The sequence below is a fragment of the Panthera tigris genome, chromosome A2, assembly GCF_018350195.1.
Source record: "Panthera tigris isolate Pti1 chromosome A2, P.tigris_Pti1_mat1.1, whole genome shotgun sequence".
NCBI lineage: Eukaryota > Metazoa > Chordata > Mammalia > Carnivora > Felidae > Panthera > Panthera tigris.
In genome coordinates, this window is record NC_056661.1 from 19,149,752 (window position 1) to 19,159,119 (window position 9,368).

Below are 9,368 nucleotides of genomic sequence, written 5' to 3' on the forward strand. Positions count from 1 at the left end.
TGATATAGACCAGGTAAAGGGGCCAAAGTCAGCCTTGGTCTCTTCTGACCAGCAGCTTCCCCCTGCCCACACCCTCCTCACCTGTGTGCACATGTGTACATTCACCTATTGATGGAAGAGGAATTCACTCATTCAACGAATATTTATCAAGATTTCCCATGTGCTAGGCATCCTTCCAGCACCTGTACACACAGCAGTAAACAAAGTGAAGGCCCTTGCCTTCCTTGAGCTTACATTCTAGGTGTGGGACTGAATTCAGACCAGAAACATGAAACATAATTAGTAAGTTACATTATTTGTTAGAAGATGGTCATACCATAGGTACTAAAATGGCAAGGTAGGAGCAATAGAGAACAGGGGGTCTGGAGGTGGGTCAAGGTGGCCTTCACTGAGAAAAATATGCTTTTCAGAGATTTGGAGAGGGAGGAAGTCATGTGGATGCCTGCAGGGAACATTCCAGCCAGAGGGATCAGCTGGTGCAAAGTTCAGAAGCAGAACATACCTGTGAGAGGAGCAACCAGGAAGTCGTTGTGGCTGCTGTTGAGTGAGGCAGTAGAGGGAAGGAGGGACAAGTGGGGGCTTTTGAGGGGGGAAGATGTGGGGCCTTGCCAGCCACCATAAGGGCTTTGGATTTTTCTCTGGGAAAGGTGAGACCCAATGCCAATTCTTGAACAGAGAAGGGGGCAGGATTTGATTCAGCAGCAACTCTGGATTATTCCAGCTGCTACATGGAGCTTAGACTCTGGGGTGTGGGATGGGGAGCCAAGGGTGACAATGACACACAGGCTATTGCAATTTCAGACAGACATGTCAGGTAGCTCAGCCCAGGTAGTGGCACAGTTGGGGTGAGATGCTGGACATGTGCTGGAGGTAAAGGCAGCAAAGTTCCCTGATTATTTGGACATGGGGGTGGAGTGGGGCAGAAACAAGTCTAGGGTGACTCCAAGGCTGTCTAGGGTCCAAACTGCCACTGCATCCACTGAAGGAGGCAGTTCTTGGGAGGGAGATCAGTTTTGCCCATGAAAAGTCTTAAAAATCGACTAGATATCAAAGTGGGGATGCCAAGTCGGCCACTGGGTATGTGACTCAAGTTCAGTAGAGTGGCCAGAACTGGACCCAGAGTCTGGGAGGCAAAGCCAGTGGACAGTAGTTAAGGTCAGGGGCCTGGATGAGATGAGGGTGGTGAGTGAAGACCGAAGGGCAGCAGTCAGGATGGAGCCCTGGAACACTCCTAATAGGAGATAGGAGAGCCAAGGTGGAATCAGAGAAAGAGCTAAGCAGGGGAGCCAGGAGGAAACAAAGGGGGAAGAGGGCATGTGGGAGCCAGACGGGGGTCAAATGCTCAAGGAGGTGAGCATGGAGCTTCAGCTGGGTTCGGCAATGTGTGGGTCACGGCTGTTTTGTGGAGGGAAGGGCAAGCCTGACTGGAGTGGGTAGAGGAGGAAGAGGTAGGACTGGTAAAACTATAATGTTTTTGTTTTGTTTTTGAGAGAGAGAGAGAGAGGGAGAGGGAGAATGAGTGGGGGAGGGGCGGGGAGAGGGGGACAAAGGATCCAAAGCGGGATCTCTGCTGACAGGCTGACAGCAGCAAGCCTGATGTGGGGCTCCAACTCATGAACCCTGAGATCATGACCTGAGCTGAAGTTGGGCACTTAGACTGAACCACCCAGGCGCCCCAGGACTGGTAAGACTACAGACTGGTAAGATCTGTGTGAAGTGAGGGGAGCAGGGCCAACAGAGGCTTTTAGGAAGACTGAGAAGAAGGTACTGAGGAGGAGAGATTGGACCATGGGTGGGAGGTTGGTGAAGGCCAGGGCTGTAGAGATAGTGGGCTAGAAGACAGTAGCTGGAGGTTGGACAGTTGGCATCAGGGTATACAGGGTGGACACTGCCTGGCCTGGCCAAGCCCTGGTATCCAGGGACATGAAGGAGCACATGGAGGGACCCAGAGGACTCATCCAGATGTCTGCCTTGATCTCAGTTTAAAGTCATCCAGCAACTGATTTTCAAACAACTTGGAACAGGAATAATTGACTGGAAGTTACTTAGAAAGTGCAGCCCTGGAAGAAATCTGAAAGAATAAAACTGCTTTCAAAACCACATAAAGCTGCAAACCTGCCCTGCCACGCACAGCAGGACCTGGACAGTATTAGACTGCAGCTTGATCCCCCATACTCCCAGCCCCAACCCGAGTTCTGCAGAAGGCGGCCTCTGCTGTCCCCTGGCGGCCAATGGCGGGAGTCTGGGCTGTGCTGTGACCCGCCAGACACCTTGTAGGGCTGGGTGGCTGGAATGGTCAGCTATGGCAGTGCAGCCAGGCCCTGAGGCTCCAAGGCAGTCCAAAAAGTCCTCCAGCCTGGTGTGTGGGAGGAAGGCAGGCAGGAAGGCTCCAGGCCGGACGTGAAGGGAAAGGTGGTCAAAAAGGGGCCAGGACCTCAACGTTTGTCATCCTGGGTAGGTGAGCGAGGAGCTGCCAGTCCCACACGTGGCCAGGTCCTCAGAAGGCCAGACAGGGACCTCTACAGGGTTGCCTGATCTGGAAGGAAGGAAGGGGCTGAACTCCTAGAGCCACTCTTGACCTAGCCTTCTGAGACCCCCTCCCCACATGCCCGAACCCCTCTCCTATCCTGACCAAGTCCACCCTGGGGTCAAACACAACCGTCCCCAGGCTGGGCACGAGGGAAAGACACGGGGCCATCCGACCCCGAGGAAGCCTGGAAGTGGCTGCCCGGGATGGTCTCCCAAATTGGCGCCTGATCTCCGCTGTGAATTTGGGGAGGCGGGAGAGCATCCTGGAACAGAGGGTGGGAAGGTGCCACGACCAGAGGGAGTAGAAGGCGGCTGTTAGGGCACGTCCTGGGGATGGTCCGAGAGAACGGTCTTCCTCTATGGCTGGGAAGGCCAGGCAGGCGGGGATCAGGCGAGGGCCACGGGCGCTCCAAGTGGCAGGCAGATGGGCGGAGGCCGGGGCCAGGGTCGGAGACTAAACAAGGCGAGAAAGCAAGCCTGGTGGGGATAACCTCGAGTGGCAGCCGGAAGACAGCAGCGGCAGGAGAGGCAAAGGCTGCGCGAAGGCGGAGGAAGTGCTGGGTCGGCCTCGGCTCCCGCGCTGCGCCTGAGGCACGCCAGAGGGCGCCGCTGCCCCGCGAAACCTTGCCGGGCCTCCGGCGGCCACAGAAGTCCAGCACTCCCGCCTAGAGAGGACCCGGAAGAGGCGGGGCGCGAGCTCAGAGGCCGCTTCCGGCTTTAGCCCGGCCTGGAGGGCGGAGGGCGCTGGGGCGGGGCGTGGGCCCGAGAACTTGAGGAGCCGGGTTAAGAAATGGGGAGGTGTGAGGGGGCTGCGCTGCGCGGGGTGGCGGACGGTGGCCGGAGGCCGCGGGGGGCGGGACAGGCGCTGGTCTGCGAGGCTGCACCCTCGCAGCTCTCTGCCCTGTGCCTGAGCTCTGGGCCTTTCCCGTTGTGAAATACAGTCATGGGGCTCTTGGGGAGCCTTAGCTCTGAGCAAGCCCTGGGGGCAGGGCATAGAGTGCTTCGAGCCGTGGAGAGATGCGAAGGGAACTCCAGCAGGGGAAGTGGGGAGTGCTTTCCCCCACAAAGGTGGGAAAGCAGGTGTGGGGCGCGAAGAATCTTTTAAACTAATATTCTTTAAATGTCTATTTGGAGGAGAGGCCAAGTCTGTGGAGAAGGCTGAAAGGGGACCAACCAGCCCAAACTTGCTAGAAGAAACAGTTCAGCCCAGGTATACATACACCCCACTCCATGTCCCCTGAGCTACCTTCTAGGCGACAAGGGACAACCGTGTCTCCTTCAGCTTTCCTCCATCACCTTAACCTTCTGCACCATATAGTGGTCCCCCTCTGTCTCCCTCCCTTCTCCCTTCTCCACAGGGGCATTACTCCTCATAACTGCCAAAGGGAACTTTAAAATAGCAGGTCATGTCACCCTCCCTTAAAAACCCGCTAGTTGTGGGGTGTCTGGGTGGCTCAGTCGGTTAAGCATTTAACTTAGGCTCAGGGTGTGATCTCATGGTTTGTGAGTTTGAGCCCCACATCAAGCTCTACACTGACAGTGGGGAGATTGCCTCTCTCTCCCTCTTTCTCTGCTCCTGCCCTGCTCGCGTGATCTCTCTCTCAAATTAATTAATTAAAAAAAAAAAAAACAACACCCTAGCTGTTAAACAAAACAAAACGTTAGTTGTTTCCATCACAATTAAATTTGGAATAAAATCTAAACTCGGCCCTGATGATCTGGCCCCTGCTACCACCCCCTGGTGCTAGCCCACAGCCTGGACATCTGACATCCCATGGTGGCCTAGAACCTTTGCTCTGGCTGATAGCATCCTAAAAGCTTTTTTCCAGCAGCCTGAAGCAGGCCCCAGCCAGGCTCATTCCTCTGCGTAGTTAGCTTCAGTAGTAGCATCTGCTCCATGCAGTGTGGCAGAGCAATGTCCCCTACTCCCAGGACTCAGTGGCCAGCATCCCTCCCAGGACAAGTCCCCTTTCTCTTGCCCCTCTACTCCCAGTTACCATCGGCAGGAAGCCCCTGAGCCCAGGTGGCTGGGCCTTGGAGGCACCTCATGGGCTGCTTGCTTTTGCATCACCTTCATTAGGCTGTTTTTGCTCCTTCATTAAATTAAATTCCAGGAAGCATTGCTAATGAAGGCCCTAACAAGTCGCGGGAGAGGCTACCAGCCCCAGCCTTTGGACAGCATGACACGGAGGGCTGCAACAAGGTGAACAGAAGAGTGGCTCCTGGGGATAGGCTGATTATCATTTCCCAGGCCCTCTGAGGACCCTGGGTTTCTTGGGGAGCTGGCCTTTAGAGGCTGTGTATGTGGCAGACACAGTAGTGAGTTGGACCATGAGCTCTTCAAGGGGAAGGAGAGGGGCTGAGCTCAGACTTGACCACCAAGCCCCAAGGGCTCCCTGGACAGTTCTCCCCTACTCAGTAGCAGCTTGAGTGCCAGAACCAGTTGTATTTGCAAGGCCAGGCATGGGTCACTGGCCTAGAGATGCTGATGCCTGCTGCAGGCTCAGATGTACCCTTACCTCAGCATCTCTTAGGGACTTGGGAACTCCTTGACTGCCCTACTCAGTGAAGCCCTATGGCAGTCTTCTCTCACATCACAATATGTACCTCTTGCTCTTGCTATTCTGGCCAAGCTGACCTCCTTTCTGTTCTAGGAACACCCTGTGTCTTTCTACCCCAGGGTCTTTGCACTTGCTATTACCTCCACCTATTACTCTTTGGCTTATCACACTGTTGGTCTCTTATCATTTGAAGATCTTCTCAGACTGTTACTCCTGTGTATACTCCCAGTGGCTCTCTTGTCACCCTGTTGATTTCCTCTGAAACTGTTTCTGTTTCCCTGTTTACTTGTTTGGCATGTGCTCCTGAAGGGCAGGGTCCCAGCTGCCTCTCTCTCCCTAGGGTTCTCAGCACAGTGGCACAGTAGACAATGGTTGAGTAGATGACTCATCTTCTCAGACCCTCCTGTCCCCATGTCAGGTGGAGCCCCCTACCCCATCCAGAAACTTCTGGCCTGGGTTCTTCATGCCAAAGCCAATTATCTTTGAAGGAGGCAGATGACCAGGAAGGGGGACCCTGGACTCCAAGACCTCCCAGGCTTGGAACTGTTTCTCTGGAGGGAAGAGAAGCCTGGGAAGAGAGGTTTGAAAGGAAGGAGCAGAGAGGGAAGGGTACCTGACTCCAATCTCAAAACTGCTTCTGGGCTAAGAAGCAGGAAGGGGGAAGTGCAGGGGATGTACCCAGGAGGTGGAGCCTGGCTCAGGGCTGCAGGGAGGGAGCCAGCTCTGGCCACTGAGATCTACAAGCAGAAGCTGCTGAAGCCCTATCTGCAAGGCCTGTGATTTGGTGATCAGAGTTGCTGGGGACTGCCACCTGGGAGCTATGGAAGTGGGGTGGTCAGGACCCTGGACTTTGGGTATCCCTGTAGGGTCCTGCCTGTTCCTGGACTCTGAATGAGGGCAGACACACCCACCCCGAAACTGTCTTTGAGGAAGTACTCATAGCTTCCCCTTCCTGGAGCCTGTGGGCTGGGGTGTCATGGCCCACTGAGGGGGTCTCCATTCCTCACCCTGCTCAGCCTGGTGCATGGTAGGAACTCAGTACAAGCTGCACCTGCTCTGTGGAGTGTGGTGAGCCCCAGGGCTATTCTAGCTGTCAGAGTGAGCAAGGGAGTTGAGTGAGCCGGCAGCTGCCACTTCTCCATTCTGGCCAGAGTGCTGTCCTCAGTTCTGCTGGCTGTCATTTCACTGTCTTTATGGTCTAGTCCAGGTGGTGCTGGACCAGTGTGCACAGAGACAAGTCCTGCTTCCTTTGGGGCCCATGAGGCCCTGGCTAGGCAGCTATCCTCTGCTCCCAAAATGACATCTCTCAAAAAGACTCCTGGGTTCCCAAACGGGAGGGAAGCAAGCTGTCCGTGTTGTCTCTGGATGACCATGGATGGGTCCCAGCCCCTTCTGATTCTCAATTGCCTCAGCTGTAAAGCAATGGGGTTTCTCCAGCTCTGACCCTTGATTTTCTCCCTGGCCCCTCCCCAAACCTGGTCTCACAGTTTCACCTCCAGATTCCCTGTTCCTGCCACATTCTTCCTCAGCTCTCTCCTCCCTCTACCACTCCCCACATCACTTCCACTAAGAAGCCTCCTTCCCAGGCACAATTAGTTCCTGCCTTCTCTGCACATACAATAATGGCAAATACTGTTATAGTGGCAGCAGGATTAGTTGTTTACAGCTTTCCTAGTTTCAGGAGGTGGGGGGGGGGGGGAAGGGGGAGAACCCCTGGAAAGGTTAGGGGAGAGTTTGTGTGATTCATTCATTTCATTTGACAGATATTTACCTGCACCCTCAAGGATTATTCTGGGCCTGGAAACAGAGACCCAGATGGAAGAGACTCACCAGCAAGACAGTGGGATCTGGGCCTGGGGTGGGGAAAGCTCCAGGACAGTGGAGTCCTAGAGGCCCAGCTCACAGCCATGGAATGAGAGATAGGGAGGAAGAATGAGTGGAGAGGGATCAAGGGGAGGAGCAAGAGGATGGAGTGAACAAGGTCAGTCACATGGCTTGAGCGTGGATGTGTTAAGTGGGGGGAGATCAGGTGGACCTTGGGTGGGGACAGGGCCTTGCAGAGATCACTATCATAGGACTCACCCCTACTTAGAGTTTTCCATGTGCCACTCACATGGAAACATTTTACATTTTACTTTCATTTCCTCCCTTAGTCCTGACCTTAGCCACTGCAGTGGGTTGATGTTACTGTTAGGCTCATTTACTGATAAGAAAATGGAGGCAGAGGGAGTTTCTGGTATTTCTCCAAAGTAATATGCAGCTAGTAAGTTTGTAGACTGCTCCTCAGAGTTCTTGCTGTCAGTTGCCCCTCTACCACGTCTACTTCCTACACAATCCAAACCAGAATGTCTGGGTTTTATCCTCAGGGCACTGTGGAGCCACAGAAGGTTTATGAGCAAGAGAGTGATGTGATTTCTTTCAGCAGGATCCCTTGGCTGCCATGTAGAGGATGGATTGTAGAGGAAAGATGAGAGCCAGGGAGGAGGCTGGAGGCCCATGAGAAGAGACAGAGAACAGAGACACACATGTGAGGTGGGGGTTGAGGAGGGGAAGAAACTGACAGGGTGTAGGGGTGGAAGGGGGGGGGGGCTTGCTCTGGCTGGTGAGAGACCACAAAGTGGAGAGACTAGGAGCAGGGGCCACTGGAGGTGCCTAAAGTGTCTAGGGGAGGTTTCAGAGCAGTGATGGACATGGGGCTGGTGATTAGGGGAGAAGCTGGGCTGGAGATGACAGAATAGGATTCAGAGCCCCAGGAATGGAAGGGAGGCATGTGAATGGAGTGGCAAGCAGAGGCCTAGCCCTACCCTTGGGGCCCCCATGGAGATGGAGAGGGGGAAGCTGGGAGGGGTGGAATAGGGTTGCTGGACACTTTAGGAAGAACGAATAATTAGAGGGAGTGACTATCAGGTGGAAGTGTGCAAGGACCACACAGCCTGGCCTGAGGCTGGAGGAGGACATGCCTCCCTGTGGCCCTGTCCTGCCCTGCCTCCATCGATTGGGGTCTGTGTCTGCCCACCTCTGGTGAGCCTGGCCTCCAAGGGGCTGACAGGTTCTCCCCGTTGCTCAGCAACTGCAAGAGCTGTTGGCTGTTGCTAGGAGCCAGCTGGGGAGGCCCAAGGAGGTAGGATCAGCTCTCAAATGTGGGGCGGGGCTGATGGGGGAAAGAGGCCTGCCTTGGAGCTGGGTTTGTAGCCTGTGTGTGGACAGGCTGTGTTTTTGACTGTGTGCACCCATTTTATAGTGGGTTCTATGGATTTGAGGCATGTTGGAGGTTGGTCCTATGACTAATGAATAGTACATATCTCTGAGTGTCTGTGTTCCTGGATGGCCATTATATGTTTTCACCATGTTTGCTGCATGTTTGTGACAGAGCCTGCCTGAGCTTTGGCTCTAGGCAGGAGAGGATCCTTGGAGAACCATTGGAAGACCTATAGTCCAATGATTGCTCCTCAACAAGGGAGCCATTCAGATAGGGATCCACAGACAGTCCGCGGAGAGCAGACAGCTGAGGATTTGGAGCTGAAACAAGATGTGTGGCAGGGTGGTAAGGAAGGAGTCTATGCTGAACAGGGGGTCTGTGGGTGGCCAGCTCCCTTCCTGGCTTTGTGGACCTTGTCTTTGGGCGGGGCCTCCTCGACTCACAGCATTGGGGCCACACAAGAATCTTCGTGGGTAACCCTTGGCAGACTCTTTCACTGGAAGTCCATTGGAGGTCAGGGCTGTGGGCTCTTCTTGAACAGTATTAGAAAGACTGCAATGTTCTGCTAGAAACGATGCTGCCTCCACTCCACCTTTGCCCAGCCATAGGGTTGCAGCCACTGTCCAGTAGGGACAGGTCATAGGGTCAGGGCCACTTATCTTTCCATAAGTCCTTCCTGCCCGCTGCCTCTCTCTTTCTCCCTCTCTCTCGGTCTGGTTGCCATGTCCCAGGCTGAAGTACAGGATGCCTACATGCAGGAGAAGGCCTCCTAGATCAGAGAAGGATGGATAAAGCCTTGTGTGACAAGAGGAGGCACCCTGGCTGAGGGAGATAGCTTGGGCAAAGGTGTAGAGGTGGCAGTAGACATTTTTTAAACTGCAACTCGAGAGAGAAGGGGCCAAACTCGCCTTAAGACAGAGAAAGCCGAAGTTTAGAGAGGCTCCGGGGCTCCGTAGATCCTGAAAGAAGTTTATTGGGTTCAATAACTTTAACAAGAGAGAAGACACGCCTCCTTCACCCAGCTAGCCCGTCTCGCTTAAGCTCCAGGGCTGATTTCTGCTCGCCTAAGAGGTGCACCG

General features: G+C 54.4%; 1 long non-coding RNA gene across 1 annotated transcript; it reads left to right on the forward strand.

The window, feature by feature from the left end:
- Window positions 1–3,259: 3,259 nt before the first annotated feature.
- LOC122236397 lies at window positions 3,260–7,604 on the forward strand. The gene is made up of 4 exons (XR_006214453.1): window positions 3,260–3,327; window positions 3,664–3,739; window positions 4,644–4,732; window positions 6,854–7,604. It is a non-coding gene; the product is annotated as an uncharacterized LOC122236397 (long non-coding RNA).
- Window positions 7,605–9,368: the final 1,764 nt, after the last annotated feature.